An 18,887-nucleotide genomic window follows, 5' to 3' on the forward strand; every position below is an offset into this window, starting at 1 on the left:
ATTTGAATCCTACTCCATTTGCTCTGAAAGTCCGCTTCGTTTGGGGAGCTGTGAATGCACCAAACAAATTCTGATTTGAATCAAAGAATCAAAGAAGTCTGCCTACAAACGCAGGTCTCATTCTGTGTCAAGTGGACCAAATACAGGAAGCGGACTACACAAAAAGTCACTTCCTGCATTGCAAGTATTGCATTGTGGGTAAATACATTGCAATTGCCTGAAGAGTCCTCTGCCTTGTCTGTTGTTCATACTCACTGTTGTAGTGTATTTCTGTAGTAAACTTGCAATAGACAGAAAAAAAACCAGCAATAAATCCGTCTCCATGTTTGGCTCTCAAGTGAAGGAAACAGAGTTTTTTTGTCCTCTCTTTTGCTAAATACTACTGCAGCACCATATATAGTGAGAATGGGAAAATATTATTGTAAAGGTTTGGCGCGTTTGACCAAAGTGCAGCATGAACGCGATCTTGGTCTGATTAGTAGACCCCCTATGACTGAGCCAAGCCCCCAATCGGACCGAGTCTAGCAGACTATCCTGATGTGAATGCAATCCCTAAGTTTGCTGCCAGGCTGTTGTCTTGCTTCTGTGAAGTGTGTGCTACTAAATAACTTGACCCTTGATAGAAATGTTTAAATTATCAGATTGTATTTGCAGTCACAAATATATAGAGTGGTGCAACCAGCAGGTTCAGGTTCAATCCCATCATATTCCATATAATTCCATTATAAGCCTCTTTCTGTCGATGTGTCTTTTGGAGTCAAAAGCATTCTTTGCCTCAAAATGTTCTTATGGTATTATTCTGTTGAATGAGATAGCTTTTTTTTATTGCTATTATGATTTATGTCTATGTTCATGTGTGCACAACTAAATTGTTCTCCCTCCTTTGTATTTACATTCCTGTCAGACTTTTGTGGTTGCTTCAAGGCAACCAGAGGTGCTAGATTCATTATCACATTCATGCTAAGAAGAGCAAGATGTTTTGGCAGTGGCCTTGCAGCCCTCAGTGCTGTTAGGCTCTGCGTGTGATTTCCCACACATCCAAATGTGGTGTGGATAAAGGTCTGTAAAGCAATCACACCTTTCTTCACTCATCACCTCTGTGGGAGGCATGGGCCAGCTAGGCTGCTACCTACCGCTCTTTTGTAGTGTCTTAGCCTCATTAACTTAATGTCATTTGATGCTGAGTGATGGTCCGCTTTGCTGAAAAGGTCCCCAAGATAAGGCCTGTGTATTTAACTTTTTTTTTTCTTTTCGTCTGCTTTAGCATCTTTCTCTGACAATGTGTGAGAGCTGTCACCTGTGGAAGAAACGTCTTTTCTAGCAAGAACGCAAAGGTTACCATTTCTGCTTCGAATCATAATCAGCATTATGCACCTTGTTTCACCGTCTCTTTTTTCATAGTGCAGTAAAGTCGTGTTAAAATGACACCAAAGTGAGCAGCCATAAATAATCTTCTCTTTTGGAAATAATCCATTTAACACACAGTGTGACAATGACTTTTATAAATCTTCCAAAATCCCTTGTTCCACTATTTCTCAAGCTAGAAATAGATAAAACAGATTACCACAAACCAACACTGATGCTGTCTGTCTTGTTCCATTTATGTTGTGCAACTCTGCAAGGAAATCCTCTGACTTGAATAAAACCCTTTAACTCGATACGTGATGCACATCTTCTGGATAAAAAACGTACAAGAAGCCAACTAAGAGTGCTCCAAAAGCAAATCCCACAATGATAGTAATTGCAGGCAAACATTTAGATCACAGGCATGAAAAACAACCACACGCATATCTAAAAGCAAACTCGTCCACACTTTGTACAATCACCTGTATGGTTGGTTGCAATTATGCTTCTTTGTTGCTTTCCCAACTTTTTGAAATCAGATCTCTTGGATACAGCGAAGTTGTTTGGCTGTAAAGGCTGCTTTTGATTTCTACTGCTTACACGGTGTGAACATGGTGTGTTTTACTGAAATTATAGGCTGTCAGTCAGATGTTTGTGACAGGTCTGATACTGTCCAAGGTCTGGCTCCTCCTTCCCGATACAGAATTACTTCAAGTGATTTGTTTAAGCCTTATCTCCAACCATCAGGCAGAAATCTCGTGAATTGGGCTTTTAGTGATCCTAACTGTTTAGCAGCAGGTAGCAGTTGGGAGTCGAGTCGTTATTGTCCCATGTCAGGATCTGGGCTCTGTGACTGGGCGCTGACTTATGAAGATGAGCAAAGCGACGTGGGAATGTTTTTCTGTCTGTCTGAGCCCCACCAACACAGCCCCCTCCCTCTCAACTGGATGTAAAGGCATTCTCGGGCTTCGAAGAGCAGACATTTTGTTACTCTCAGAACAACGATCACATGGGAGGGGGGGTTACCCAAGTTACGACTAAGGTGTCACATACCCCTGCGGCTTAAGTTAACACTATGTGTGTCTGCCTGTCTCATAACAGTGTCTTCGTGATCCTCTAAAGCTGCCCTGTAAATAAAGTCACAAGTGACAGCTTTTGCTGTGTTTTATATGTAAATTCAGTCGGGCCCCTTTGCATTTAAAGTAGATAACGAAACATTAAGCAAACCACGCTGTCTCTACATAAATGTGTGAGGTGGAAAACACTGTCACACTTAGCTTTTAGTGTACTTAGCTTTTGAAGATTATTCTTATTTTTGCAGATCGCAGGAAAGGCAGGTTTCCTCTCTCATGTTGCGTCATACTCCGACCGTTAAGGCTTGCAATGAGTTAGGAAGCATTTTTGCTGAATACGATAAAGCAACAGGGCATACGAAATATCCTTTGCACATATATCGCTGTCCAATGTCATAAATTCAGGGCAGGAAATGGTAAGAACTAATGATCTAGTCTGCATGTTAAAGACATAAGAAATCTGGCTCTCAGCAGTTAATCTCACTCAGTACAAAGACTTGAAGATATTGTACAGTTTGCATTTTGTAAGATGTGTTTTCTCACATTGCTGGTTGTCGTTGTCTGATGTTAACTGATGTTTTCATAGTTAGATCTGATGAGCTCATGTAAATGATCATTTTTGTTTTTTATTTTAAAACTGGAAAGTGAATGCAAATGGTCAAAACATTTCCCTTAATGGTTAGATGCATATCTCCTCACTTAAGGTAACTTTTTTTTTTTCTTTTTTCTTTTTTTTTTAACTGTTTTTCAATTTTATTTTATTTTTAAAAAAAAAAAAAAAAAAAAAAAAGCTCAACAAAACAAAAGATGATTAATCTCAACACAAAATAAATTCTCACAAATGTACTCATCTTGACTCTTCAAAAAGAAAAATGTATTATCACTTTTTTGAAAGAAAAAATAGTCTATTCCAGTGTGATGCAGTGTACAGTGGCGTGAGGAAGACTTCCATAGTCCTTCATAGTCCTTTGTTCGTTCACAAAATCTGTGCAGAGATTAAATAGCGTCTTCTGTAATTCCTTCTGGGCTCTTCGTTGGCATTTCTTAGGCAGCTGCCCTATATCTGTAAACTAATATTCTTTTGCTATAAATATACATTTTCGGAAAATTGTGAACGCTTGTCTGTTTTTCTTTTAGTGTTGTGAGCAAATGTCACGGAATCTGTTAATAGGGATTTCCGCGACTAGTCAAAACACCACATATAGTCAACTGCTGTTTTTTGCGGTTGCTGTTTCTTTTTTTTTTTTTTTTTTTGTCTTGTCCAGCATTTAAGCAAGCAGACTGATGTTCAGGCTGATGTTCTGCTGAGCAAATTTATTTTGCCAAGGGGAACTTTTATAGATGTAATGATCCCCTTGTATTTCTTGATTCTTATTTTATTTTTCTATTTGCTTTGGATAATAGTTAACTATTATTAACTATTATTATTAACTAACTATTAAATAGTTAATAGTTAGTTACAGAGTTTATGCTGCTGGACCTGACCGGAAAGGACAGGAAAGGGGCAGAAAGAGAACAGAAAAGAGAACATAAAAAACAAAAAGAGATCAATGCATACACGTATATGCACATACATACCCACCTACATATATATGTATATACACTCGCACATACAGTATATACATATACATATATACATACATACATACATACACACATACATACATACATATATATATAGATAGATATACATACATACATACATATATATACACACAAACATACATATATATACATACATATACACATACATATCCATGCACATACATACATACTGCGGTTGCTGTTTCTGCTTGAAGGAGAGCTTTGTGTCATTGTGCAGAGATGTGTTTGTAGCAATGTGTCATAAGAACGGCGTTGCCCCTTTAAAGGTGCAAAAGATGCCCAGCACAGCTCTGAAAGCATGATTAAGTTCATTGTGTCTACTCTGGCTTTTAGATATACGGTTCCTTTTTTTGGGGGGTTTTCTTTTGTATTAATCAGAGTATTTTTAGAAAGGAGCTGGTTTTACATTTTGACATGTTTCAGCTGTCACTTCAGTCTTGTTTCTGAGGAAGACTGAAGTGACAGTCAAAATGTGTCAAAAGGTAAAACCAGCTCCTTTCTAAAAAAAATACTGTCTGAATAACAAACAAAGAAAAAATAGTAAATCTAAAAGTGCAGAACAGAGTAAGAAAATCAACAAAGCAAATATTTTAAATCCATATGTGACTCATCCGGCTTTGCTTTAAATGCAGCTGCATGGGTAGAAAAATAAATTAGAATGTCATTATTTCAGTAATCACAAATGCTTCCATAGATTGTGAACTTCAATTGACCATGAAGGGAAAAGTGTGTTTTGATTGCACATATTAGCTTGGAAACTGTACATTTATCGTGCCAATGCATGCACATACACACACACACAGTGTTTGAGGGTTTCTGTAATGACTTCCCCAAAATGGTGTGATTTATTAGAGATACTTTTAAAATACGCAATTTAATGCAGCATAGTTGTAGAATAAACATTTTGTTGCAGGGGCCCCCTTTTTTCCTTTGGGACACCTTCTTTACCCCTAATTTCCTTGTAGTTTTCTTCGAACCCAAACCCACTCCCATTGTTTCTCGTTTGTGCCGTATGACTTTCCCTCTTTCAATCTCAAACTCTCACATGCACTTTTCCCTTGTGTCCAGTGAGTAAACGTGGAACCGTGTGAGCCTTCAGAAGGACTTTGAAATGAGACATGGCTTGGACATCAGAGGACTCTGACACTCTCAGTGAAGCCAGTTTGATTTATAAGAGAGCAGGGAGTGGTGGATGGTGGAGGAAAGGGCTGTTTTCCAGAGGCATACAAGGCCACAAGGTCCTCCATTAGTACCTTGACCCCTGTTTCTTGGAACTAGCCACAACATAGGTGCAAAAGAAGTAGATGAAGAGAGGGATAGATGGATGGATGGATGGTGGACGTGAGGGGGGGTCTTTTCCTTTCTACTTTAGAAAGTCTGTTATTTGCATTTTCACCACAGTGAAGGAAGCAGAAATGAGAAACCCCACCTCGATCATTTGTCAGCAGCCTGCTGTGTCTGGACTCAGACGTCTGTTAGTTGTACCTGATCCCTCACTTGGGCCAGTCTCTGCTCCCTCTTTTACGATTTTCCTCACTGTTTTACTGTCTGCTATCTCATTAGCTGTGTCTTAATCACATGTTAAAACACAGGGCCGTCCTGGTGTTTACTGTCTGTTTGCCGTGCTGTAAAAATGTGTGAGGTTGCTCGTAAAGACTTGTCCATAGATAATTAAGTGCTCACTTTCCTTTAGCGGATAAAATCAAGTAATGGATTGCAGCCTCTGTGGTGTGCTACTGCAGGAAAACTTGAAGCATCAGGAGGATCTTCAGCATGAAAATGGTTGCTGGTGCTCAGAAATTATTAAAATAGGTCCTCCACAGCTTTTTAATTACATTCTATCCAATTTTATGAGACTTAATTTAACCTATTTGCTAAAGATTCTGTCTCCCTTTAGGAGATTATGTCACACTGCTTTTATTCTCCATGTGAAGCATACCATCTCACTGTATATGTTTTCTCATCACGTCAGGCTCTCTGCGTCTGTCCTTGGCTCATGTTTGCAGACAGAATCCATAACACTGGGTTTTTTTGGGTTTTTTTTTTTTTCCAGCAGAGATTTTTCCCTGTTTTTCCTTTAACACTTTACTGCAATCCCATCTGCCTATAGACAACTTGTTTGACAGCATTATGCAAGTGTTTCCACAGATATATATGTGTGATTTTCTTGCATTCTGCAAAAAATCCACGTAAACCTAACTTAGCCTGTTTGACCTGATTATCTGCCTGATTGAAAGAGGCCACCGAGACCTGTTTCTTGATATAAGCATACAAGAATTTATTGTTTTCATTGAACATGGCTCATACATAATCTCTCTCTGCAGTACACACTACTAGTTGCCATGGAAACATAGTAGGGTTTTCATAACACTTGAGGGGCTGAGGCACGATGGGTCTTAATCTCTCCAAACACACAGTTAGTTGCAGACCAGCTCCATATACCTTGGGATTCTTGTATAAGATGAAATGTCTGTCCACAGCTTAGAAGCCCAGAGAGCATGCTTGGTAATGAAAAACACTGACAGGCTGTGTGGGGATACACTGCAAATTCTAAAACATCACAAAAGGTTTTACAGGTGAGTCCCTTGTGTATACTCGGTGATTAAAATGCGAAAAGGAGCTGTGGGAGCTACAAGGAGGAGGAGACAAGAGGAAGAAGGTGTAAAACGCTGTCTGACCGTACATCCTCTCCTGTTACCGGATGTACTTTTCCACCAGACATGTCGTCTCGTATGCACTGCTGTCTGTAACATGAAAATATGAAAGGGTCATGATGGAGGCTTGCAGATTATTGCATGCAGCTGGTAGCTGTCACCGTAAGCTTAGCCCTACTTCCCTACCCTTTATCTTACCCTTTCAAATAACAACCATCCTGAGTTGCTTTTTATATGTCTTTCCGCACCCATAAGTCTGTCGTGTAAATCTCATCACCCTGTTTTGATCGCCCAAATGCCAAAAAAGGGGGGAAAAAAGGCAACGAATGCTTTAAATGAAATGTTCCTTGGATGAGTTTTTAGCTCCCTTTCTTGGTGGAAATTTCCGTTTGTCAAGCAAATTTGCAGCAAACTCTTATAATGTAGGTAAAAAGAAAATGCTAACCAGATACGTCCCCTTTTTCCAGTTAAAATCAGTACATGGAATGCAAACCCATCTTAAGAAGCTTATTAGGCAGTATCTTACTAGTATCTGAACAATCTTTTGAAAGATGCTAACAAAGACATGCAAGTCAGAAACGTTTCCTTTTATATGGCTTGATGTGAAAAATCTAAACTGTGCAGTAAAACCAGAGATATACTATAAGCTGCATTGCTAGCTATTGTAATTCTTTATTGAAGTAGTTGTGACTAGAAACAAACTTCAAGGAGTAAAAACAAACAGAGATGTTTGCAACCCTGATTTTTACTGTGACATCTGGCTCTTAAACTAGCACATGTGATAACTTTGTTTCTGGACACACAATGATGAAAATTCTAAACGTAAGGCTTGAAGAATATCATAAACTTTATAAACTAGAAGCACTCGGAGTGCACAGACCCTCCGCCATGTAAGGGTCAGTCTCAACAAAAGAAAGGAAAAGTGGGATTTAACATACCAAGCATCCAGAGACGCTTCTGCTAGATGGAGAAAGAAAGTGAGATTAACCAGGACTCCACCTTTATACACTCAACCTACAAGCTACAGGTCCTTGTTAAAAGTTGGAACAGCTAATCAACCACGATTAATCATGTGAGGTAAATGTTCACCATTAGTAATTTAGTTCTTGAGATTTTTCACATTTTTATCCATTTTTTTCATATAATTGTTTAGAATACACATGATAAATCAGGGATGGACACTTGAATTGTTCATCTCAAATGCTTTCCAGTAACTGGTTCTAAAGTTGTTTATTATAAACAAGAGCATTTGTCTTTATATTAGACTAAATAGTTTCATAACTCTCATGACTGATGACCTATCTGCTCATTTGTTAAGACCTTTCTAGCTTCTATCACATCTATCCAGAAATGAAGAAATGATCTGATAACAGCTGAAGTGGGAGGACAGATAAAACCAGCAATGACATTTAACAGTCAGGCTAGCAGCAATGTTGGACATTGATTGGGTTCACAGCAATATCTTTTCTAAGGTTAAAATTTGTACAAGTTTGGACCACAATACGAACTCTTGCTCACATCCTCCAAGTAAAAAAAAAGAAGAAATAAAATTTTCCCTGTGGTTGTGTAGCTACAACCACTGCTAGCCACCTCTTGTTCACTGCCCAAAGAAACAGAGCAAGTTTGTCACTTTGAATCCAGGACAGTGAAAACTGGCCAGACAAAAGCAGTTAAAGGGATCGTGTGCTCGATCTTTGACACAAACAGAAAAATAGAAAAGAAAACAGGATTTGCAATCAGAGAAGACAGAAATGGGACTCCCCTTGGGGCCGATCAATATCTCTGTTCTGATAAGAGAGCGAGTGCCTGAAGGCTGGCTTTTCTTCCCCATCGCTTTTTGTGCCTCCCTCAGGGCAATTTGAGTCCAATTGTTGGGGATTATAGAAGCTTCTCCCCTTGGCACTGAGATGTGGATCTCTGCAGGTGGGGATGGCCTGGCGCAGCCTTGCTCTGAATCACCGGGGAAACCAGACAGATGCGGTATTCACTAGAATACAGCCAAACTCTTTTTTGCCACGCACAAATTGGTATTTGAACAGCTCTGCTTCGCAGTATTTATCAATCATATGAAAAATGTTGTTTTTTTTTACTTAAAAGTGGAGTAAAGTTGGTGAAGCAACATTATGTTCTGTCTGTGTCATAATATGAGTCTTGCATGCCATAAATAAAACACTTGTAGCTTTTTTTGTGAGTCATAAAGGAATAGTCCACCCAGACTGTGTCTGATCTCTTGGGCTGGAAATTCAAAAGAAAAACATTTCAGCACGCTCAGTGGTCATATTGGTGAGTCGCTGGCATTTGGGCTGTTCTTCTCTTCATACTTAGTAACTTCTCAGGCATCAGCCCCATCACTAATGCATTCCTCATGCTCTATATCTCATCTCAAGCAAGTATTTAGCCTCTTATTCATCAGTAATCATGGAGTAAGCCTGCAACACTGACAACAGACAAACATCCACTTGGTCAGACACTGTAACTTTCTTCTTTCTCAGTGAGCATGAGTCATTGTCTCCATCCTAATGGAAAGTGTAAGTGTCATACTTTATCTTTCAGTTAAAGAATGTGTCATTCCAGTTGTTGAAACACTTTTGACCCATAATAGTTTATGGTGTGAAGGGAGATACAGGAGCAGGACATTCTGTGAGGAAATATGAACAAAAAATGTCACATTTTTATTTACATCTTTTCATTTCCAGCCAGCTCTCTTATCTGTTTTAAATGGTCGGTGTAGTGTTTTTTTTCTAAACCTACACATACTAAGGTTGTGATGTTAGACCATAATCTATTTATGAACCTGTTTATTCATAAGGCAAATCATTGATAAGTTGCTTAAAAGGTGTTCGTATGTCATTTTTTCTATAAATACATTAATAAACACTTTGCTTATTCATTTTAACCTACATCCAAATAATAATCAGCTATGAGGATTTATAAACGACTTATTAATTGCAGTTTACGTCTTAGAAATGCTAAATAATAGCAGTAAAACTTCCTCCCCTCTTTATTTCTTTTATCTTGTAATCAGGATGTCATGTTATCATTTTAGAGCGAACAAAGCCCAGTGATCAAGTTCCCTGTCAGTTATATTGCACCAAAGTAGTATGGTGTTATCGCAGAGGCCCTTTGTATCTGCTTATTCTCCGAGATGCTTTGCTGACAAGGCACACGTAAGATATGCTGAGGTGCTTTTGCCCCTCGCCCTCTGCCCATATGTTTTCTATTACGCCCTAGGAGGTGCCATGCTCAGCAGCTCAGCAGTGGGAGGGGATAAAGCACTCCTCTTTGGCCCAAATGACGCATGACATGGCACTGCACCCCGGGCCCTTATTTATGGCTTCTCATGTCAGCGAAGGCTTGCTCCCCTGGGGAGCCCCACAGCAGTTACCCCACTAACTTCACTCAGCCATCCCTCAGTGCTCATATCTTGCCTGGGAGACAGAGAAAGGAAAACACTGCACACAGTAGAGGTTCTGATCACCTTAATGTGGAGGCATGCACACATGACTGAGATGTACGCAGGAATCTAATTGAATTCCTCATAGTTTATTTAGCTGGAACTGACTGTTGCTCCACTGCTGCACAAGAAGCGAGTCGGCGCACAAAAGTGCTACTTCAGAGGAATTAACGTCATGTCAAGCTGCAGCTCGGCCACTGCCAGGCCCACACTGCCTCTTTATCCATTCCTCTGATGTGGAAGAGGATGTGAAATCTGGAGAGAGAGTGAGGAAGATATTTGGTGAAAGGATCTGAATACATTTTTCTCTGTAGTTACTCAAGAATCCATGTACATATCACACCGCATTAACAAATAGACGCATACACGTTTCCAGCACTCATGCACACACAGGTGTTCTCCGCGAGCTGCCTGGGAATGTTCCAGTGATCCCTCTCCAGGGTTTTGATGTGGGTAGAGGAAAAAGACAAGAATTTAGAGGAAGTGAAAGCCAAGCGATGAGAAACTCTAAGAAGAATGAATGGCAGATGTAAAAAGGAGAAGAGGAAATCTGCAATGCATTTCTAAGCATTTAATGAAAGAGAAAGATTCAAGATGATAACGTGGGAGTAACAACAGAGTTAGCACAGGACAAAAAGATGGCTGGGATTTCTCTTCCCTGGTATCTCATATTACATTTGGCTTTGAGGAGTGAGCACTAAAGAGAGAGTACTGTCAAGGGTTTATGTGGCCTTTTGAAAACAGAACAAGCCCTCTCTAGAATAATATGTCTAGCCTCAGAACTTCTCCGACAACAGGGCACTCATTTTTCCTACTTCCCAGGTCCAGCCTGTAAAACGCCCCGTTTGAAATCCACTCTGGCCATTGTTTAGTCTAGTGGATGTCCTTAGATCATCCTCATAAGCAGATGTCCTGCATCCTCTTCATGTTCTGAGAATTTCTGCCTCACAGCAGAACCAGCCACCCGATGCTGATCAGACTCTTTGTAGCATTATTAAGATCTGACAGTGAGCATGTTTTCGCCGAGAAGGATGAGTGGTTATTGTACAGTTGAACAAATAAAAATAAGCCATTTGGGTTACGGTCCATCTGCCCCATTGTTGTCACAAGCTCTTGGCAGAACTGGGAAATGTTTTTGAAGTAGTTCCTTTTGTTTATGTATTGATGTGGTGTAGTGCTACTTGGTAGAAGTAGGGAAGTGTGTCTTGCCTAATATTTTTGTAAATGATTTACTGCACTGAATCCATTGTACAAAAATCTTACTACACATACACGTCAGCTCATAAAATATTACATGTGTGAGTGTGATGCTGTATAATGTTGCAATACTTTTTTTTTTATCTATGTCCACTTTAATCCATTAGTGCACTTGCAGTACAGCTGAGGGCCAACATTGCAAGAATCTGTTTGAACCAGTTCCTTCTCTATTATATCTTACTCCCCTGGATGACGTGAGGTCAAAACACATGACTTAAACTATGACAAAGGATCAAAGCATGGATGGGAGTCTACCACTGATGCTTTTGGCCTGGATTTAGGATTGGGGAAGGGTTTGATTATTCCAGCTGGCCTGCACAGTGCTAGGGGAAAAAAAAACTTTTGGGAATCTAGTTCAGCTTGATATGAGGGAAATCCCACTCTGTCTCAGATTTAGTCAGTATGTTGTTGCTAAAGCTGTCATTTAGAAGCAGGATCTTATCTGTTCAAGGAAAGAATAATCTCCTATTCTAAAGAATTGGTGAAGAGCTATTAGTAGGAAAAACTTCAGTCTTGTTTGATGTGCTAATAGTCTTATTCGGATCTGTTTGGTGGTGTTTATGGCCTCTAATGGACAGTGAGTGATACAGTGGAGATGGAAAGATTTGAAAGACAAAAGACAAAGTAAGTTGGAGTGCCACATAGGTGGTGGCAAACTTAAAGTTATCATGTTTCAGCTATGAAGTTTCCAAAATGACAAAAAGCCATGGAGCCTTATTTTAGATTAGCCCAGTTAACTTGCTGTATTCAGCCTTTTGTTTAAACTTTGGCAGTACCGAATGAGACTTTCTCTCATCACCATGTCACAAATATCGTAAATTGAAGACAGTTTTTGAAGTTGCTGTTGGACTGCAATGAATTTTCTTTTGAGAATAATTGCAAACAGCCGATATGTTAGCAAACTCCTGCTGCATCTATTACTGGCAGCTGTATGATGGAAGTGATCCCAATTCCGATCATTTGGAAAAACACCATGATCAGCTCCCTGATTTGATGTCTGAGATTGGATTACGAGATTTTTCGTTTCCATCCTTTCTGGGGGTTTTTTTGTTGTTGTTTTTTCTCACTTCTTCCAGCTTTCCGTTTCCCAAAATGTCTTCATTGCCTTCTTAGACCACAGTAGTCCAGCAGTGAGAGCTGATACAGGGTCTTGATTCGTCAGGGTCAGTGTGATCCAATGATCCATCATATCCGTCAGGCTGATGCTGCAGACTCCAGGGGGACTGGGCCTTTGTTTAGCTTAGCTGCTGATGGAAGCGAAGCCTCTGTCAGGGAAACCATTAAGAGCGCAGCAGGCCCAGAAAAATGAGCCGACCTTGTCACTCCACATCAGGAGCTTGGCCACGGTTGCAGATCCTTCTCAGACCCGTCACAATTTACCACCGTTTGTCAAAGCCTTTGAACTAGGGGACAACCAGATAGATAAATGGAAGAGCTCATCATGTATGAGGTGGGATTGGCTACCAGTCTTGGATTGATGTTAAGTGCTGAATTTTTATCTAAAGTATGGACAAAGAAAGGGAATAGGTGAAGAGTGAGCACTGAGTGCTGTGCTGGTAGGGGCATTGTGCTGCATGTAAAGGGTTTGCTATAATGCTAGCAACAAACAAAATCTTAACAAGAAAACACACAGACAAATGTTGCCTTGGTCATAAAACCATTTCATTAAAGCTTTTCTTAAAATGTATTTCAAAATGTGTATTTTTAAAGTAATAGATAGAGAAATGATCAGAAGCAGGAAGACATATATTGGGAATATTTAACCAAGGAGGTAGTGGCACATTCACTGATGTTGCAAGAAAAAATCCCTGGTTTTCCAGTTCACTTTTATACTTTACAGTCTTTATCAGTCTTTTTTAAAAAGTCTTTATCCTCGAGGTTATTACCTTGAGAATACGATTGTTAAATAATGTGCTCCACACATGGGGGGCAATGTTGCTTCTTGATTTTTAATTTCCGATGAAACTTTGCTTAATGAGGCGAAAAAAGCTGCCCTTCTCCAGCCAATTGAGAGGAGACATTAATGCATGTAAAAATTTCATCCTCATTCATGTCGAAGTGCAGACTGGGGCTTGCGACACGACACAAGAAATGTGAAAAATGTTTTCATTTTAACTTTAATCGCTATCACATCACACAACAAGCAATCAACGAGGATTTCATTGATTAAGTGGAACATGAATTTTTCTGGATCAGCCTTGAGATCTGACATCAAATGACGATATTCACCAAGATGTTTTCTTGCTTTTAAAACAGGATGAACCCAGGGTTGTCTTTTTTTTTTCTGTTACTTCTGTCATCATTATTTCTGTCAATTTCAGCACAATCTCCTGACTTTTCATTCTTTTCATTCTTAATCTGCCATATACTGAGTGTAGATGCCAAAATTCCCTCCAATATCATAACCAATCAAATTTCTTTGTGGCGAGGGATCTCAGAAAGTGAAGTGCAACACTGCCATTGTCGTTGCAATTTGTCGCATCCCGTTTGTTGGGTTTCACATAGGGTGGCGATAAATTTCGCCCGTCACTGTCATCTGTTGCTTCCCGTGTGACAAGCCCATTAGTCTGGATCACTTGCTAAGTGACTGAATCTGATTCCTGTAATATTTCTAAGCAGGGAACACATTTACAAATTTCAAATGTAGAATAATTTGATGGCTTATAACACATTGGATTTTGTTACTTTAAAAGGGAATGATGAGGCAACAGGCTTTCAACACGCCAGTGACTCTTTATATACAGTTTGTAGCTTTAGCAACTGGATGCAGTTGCATGCCAGATGTAAGCACACTTCATTGCATTCACCATTCTGCTGTAATTGGGCACTGTATCAGCACCAGGGTGATGCCAAAACAGTGGTGTCATTCTTATTAAGGCTTTGGTCCCTGGTGTTTCATCACCCAAAGATGTGCACAAAGCTCAATGAAATTTCAACATTTCTTACTATTTTTGTAGGAATAACTGTCCACCCAAAATGAAAAAAAAAAAGGAAAAAAAATACTTTATTAATCTCCAAAGGGAAATTCAATATTGTAGAAGATGATAATTAACTTGAGGAGGTCTTGTTCCGGAGGCTGATGACTGCTGGCAGGAATGATCTTCTGTATCTTTCAGTCTTACAGCTGTATGTCCAAATTATTTTGTCCAGGTTATGGTCAGATCTTCTGTTGGAATGTTGGAAGAGTTGCAGAGAGGGAGACATTGTTGAAGTCTCCAGAGATCGCCACGAATGAGTTTGGATGCTGTGTTTGTAGCCGAGCAACGACAAAGCTGATGACGTCACAGACTGTGTCTGGTGCGGTACCAGCTTTTATATAAACGGCTACCAGAATAACACGGGTAAACTCTGGGTAAATAATATGGACAGAAGCTCACAGCTAACAGTTCAGTGTCCCTTGTGCATATATTCTCCTTGACAGTAAACATGTCCATGATGACACCAACGCTGGTTAACCAGCACTGCAATTCCAGCACTCTTTAGCTTTCCGCTGTGTTGTCTACTGCGGTCTGCACGGACCGTTTTAAAGCCCGGTACAGACACATTACAGTCAGGGATGTGTTCATGCAGCCATGTCTCAGTGAAGCACATGATACTGCACTCTTTGTATTCTTTCTGAGACCTTGTTAGCATCTCGAGCTCATCCGTTTTGGTAGCTATCGATCTCACATTACCCATGACGACAGTTGGTAGATATGGTTTAAAAATCCATCGCTTTCTCCTTTGTCTCACTCCTGCTCTGCATCCTCTTCTCTTTCTTTTCAACTCCATCAGGATTTGATGTGTTGTTTTGCTGATAATCCTTATTTGGGAGAGGTTAATCAGTTGATCCCGATTGTAAACAAGTCTTACTGAAATACAACTTATAACTAACTTTGAAATACTAAACATTACAGTGTAGTACACTGCTAAAGTCTCATACCAACTATTTGTAAGTGCTGATTCACCAATGCTGGATCATAATTTGTAATCTTGCATGATGTGGTGCTGTGCTGCTTCTGTTTAGTTTGCATGAACTACGAATGAAGAACAGTGGTGGCTCAACAAGTTGTTTTTGCATTAATATAGTGTGGATTCTGTTCGAGATGACACCTGTGTGGAAAGCTGATGCTATCACTGTAATTTTTTAAACAGCAGCAACCCAATATTAATGCAAGACCCATATTTGCTGGTCATATTTTGAGAGTTGTAAGTGCTAAACTTTTGTCTTAAGCACATTTTTAAAAGACAAAAAAAAAATTCTTGTCAAGGATAACTCATAAGAGGTTGATTAATCACTGATTCGACTCCTGATTCTGTTTTAAGCCTCAAATTCAAAGCCATTCCACTCCTCTCTCCCATTTGTAAGTGACTCAGTGCACAGCATCCCCTGTGCTCATCACCTCCTTTCCCACCTCTTCCTCACTCTTTGTTAGATGACAGAGATGGAGCACCTCCACCTTGCTCTTCCTGGCCTTAGACTAAACACACTCTTCTGGTGTTGATGCATCAGTGTAGCGGTGGCCTCTAACGATGGCTAACTTATCACATTAGAAAAATAATGATTTTGCTGGCTGCCTTTCCTGCAGATAGGCACAGTATTTTCCTTAGTTTCTGTGTCCTTCGCTGAGTTGCCGGACCCTTATGCCTGCCCGTCGTATATCAGCAGCGCTGCCACTGTCAAGCCTCTGATTTATGGCTGTTTATCTCCAACCCCTACCCCAACCACCACTCCCCCAGCCTCTCCAACAGATGGTCTCTGGCTATTTACTCAGGGAGAGAAGACTTCCAAACCGATTGAATAAATAAAACAAACAAAAAAGTTTATAGGGAAAGATTTTTTAAATTCTAATTACATATATTTATATGGGAAATACTTGCAGATCTGTTGCTGTTTATCAAGTGTGATGTTGATGCAGTGTCCCAGGCTAACCTGCCTCCTTTTGTTTTGTTTTGGGTTTTTTTCCTTATCGTGCTATTTTTCTTTCCCAGTTGAATATGTGAGCAAGTGTTGCCCTTCCCTGTTACAACATACTTAAAAAAAATTTAGCCGAGTTTGACTTCAAGAATCTCTTGATTTGATTTATGATTATTTACAGTGTAATTGCGAAAACATTCCTTCATCTGTCATGTTCTGTGGGGTTGTCACCTTAAATCTCTTCAACTATATTCAGCCTCTAAATCTCACTGGGTGTCAGAGCTTCGCAGAGAAAAAAAAAACACATTGCACCATAAATTGTCTGTTAGAGACTTACTGGGGCTTCAGCTGATTTCTGGGTCTCCGGAGAAAGACTTTAAGTAGTATACTGACAATATCAATTTTACAAATCAGTCCAGCTTTCATTGTTGATTTTTTTCTTCTTTTTCTTTTCTTTTTTTTTTCTTTTTTTTTTTTTTGTACGTGAAAGCATTTTTTCCCCTCCTTTTTCTCAATTTGATGGATACAAACCAGATTTTGACCCTTGCACCTGTCAGTCATATATTATGATTCCTGCTTTATGTTTCTCCTCATATAAAGTCAAAGACTTTGAAAATGATTTTGGATGCAAGCGCAGAGATAATAGTTTGCTCCATCCTCCTGTGCATGCTGCATTCCTTACGGACATCCTGACATGGTATGCAGAGGGATTTGTATTTTTACAGGATTAGAGTATGAAAAATGGTATACTTCATACATATGTCCTGAATACAAATTGGTATTCGAGGAGATGTCTCTGCATGTCAGAGCACTGAACAAAAAGTCTCCCACTGAGACGTTATTGTTAAAGGTATTGCTAATTTGTCTGTGTCATGTAGCTCATACAAGCAATGAAAAGGAAGGACACAGTGATGTTGGTGGGCTTCAAAATGAAGTAACACATCTCACTGTTCTGCTGAACAGAACCACTTATGGCTTATCTCACGTCTGATTAAGCAGTGATGGAGTGCAGCGGATGCATGCTAGCTTTTGGCCATTGTCATTTGTACCAGATGTGTGTAGAATGTAAAACTCAATTTTTTCATATGGTAATGTCCATTTAATAAGTAAGTGGATCTGCATTAATTAATCTGTTGATGTATTATAGGACGACAATATGGCCTAAGAGGCAGAAACTCATCTTAACATTAATATGTTTCATTAGATTAGAGACCAACCATCTTTTCTAAGTTTGAATAACTAATTTTTATCACAAAACAGTTGTTCTTGTTATGGATAGTTAAAGTTAATACCAACATCTCGATTGTGCCTGCTACATTCTGAAACCTTGTAGGCAAAGTTGATTAATATGGTGGTTAAAATCCAGCTGGTCCTATCAAACCACAACCCCCTTCAGACTGGGGATATCTATTTAAAGCCCAATCAGTGTGGTAAAATGACAGCATTTTTTAACTGATGCAAGGCCATTGTTTTTGTTTGTTTTTTTAAATTGTGAGTTTATTTTACTGCAACGTGTGATTGTTGAAATGAACTGGCAGTGCATGAAGCAGTGAAAAATATAGCTTTTCCTTTCTAGATGTGTTTTGCTCTGTGAGTTGGTCATGTGTTGAGGGTTCTGAATGGCTTCTTACAAAGATTTTATTGCAGAGACACAAATAAGTGCAGTTTTTGTTAACTTTAGAAAAGCTGTTGAGTCTCTGCTGCTGCCTTTTAGCTGTCTGCTGCAAGTTTATGTCAGACAGAGAAGAGAAGCTGTAGCACAACTTTAAACAAAGCCAGTGATTTTTTTTACTTATGTCATCTGTGTCATGTTGATATGGATGTTTGTGTTGTCAAGTAGGAATTGTGTAGACCACAGAAAGAATAGCTGCCGCCAAGCAAAAGCAAATGTGGATCAAATAAATAAATAAAATCTGTAGGACTCACCTTAAAAGTTGATCACAGTTAAACTTGAATAGCTATTCATTGATAATGCTGCTTCAGACTTGTGCTGTTATGTGTAAATGATCTCAATGTAACCAAATCTCCAAAATCAATGTACGTGTTTTGAATCTTTAACAAATAATCTGATTTTTGATACAAAAAACTTTTTATCTACCATTCTGTTTGTGTTGACCAGTCCCCTTTTTAAAACCTTCGATGAACAATTTAATTTTAGTCCTCAATATTATCTGTTATCTGCTCATAAATATTAACTGGATTGGTTTAAACTGTGAGTTTACCATCATGGCTTCTACTATAAAGTGGACCGGGATCTTCATTCAGACAAGAAGCCGCTGCATTCTATCCTCTTCAGGTAAATAGAAAAGAGAGCACGTCTAAATCTGCCCTCATTGGTTTTATTGTGCAAAATGATCTTTGTTAACATTAAAGTTTGGATCTGGATTCTTCTGATTTGATGGCATAACAAATTGGGTTATTTGCACTCACATGCAAGCACATAAAATGTACGTTGGGAGAAGGACGACACTCTTGGACAGATTGGTATCTGCGGGGAGTTGTCAAACATGTATGCAGACAGAGTCTCAGACCAGGTTCCCTGCTGATATGGGACGAGGCTAGGAGCACATTATCAAATAGGTTCAGCTGTGATTAGCATGCGT

The 18,887-nt window shown here is 39.3% G+C and overlaps 1 protein-coding gene across 1 annotated transcript in view; it reads left to right on the top strand.

Moving 5' to 3' along the window:
* Nucleotides 1–18,887, top strand: part of stau2 (staufen double-stranded RNA binding protein 2) — a 99,598-nt gene that overhangs the window by 77,236 nt on the left and 3,475 nt on the right. The window lies entirely within an intron of this gene.

Source organism: Telmatherina bonti (assembly GCF_933228915.1).
Source record: "Telmatherina bonti genome assembly, chromosome: 20".
NCBI lineage: Eukaryota > Metazoa > Chordata > Actinopteri > Atheriniformes > Telmatherinidae > Telmatherina > Telmatherina bonti.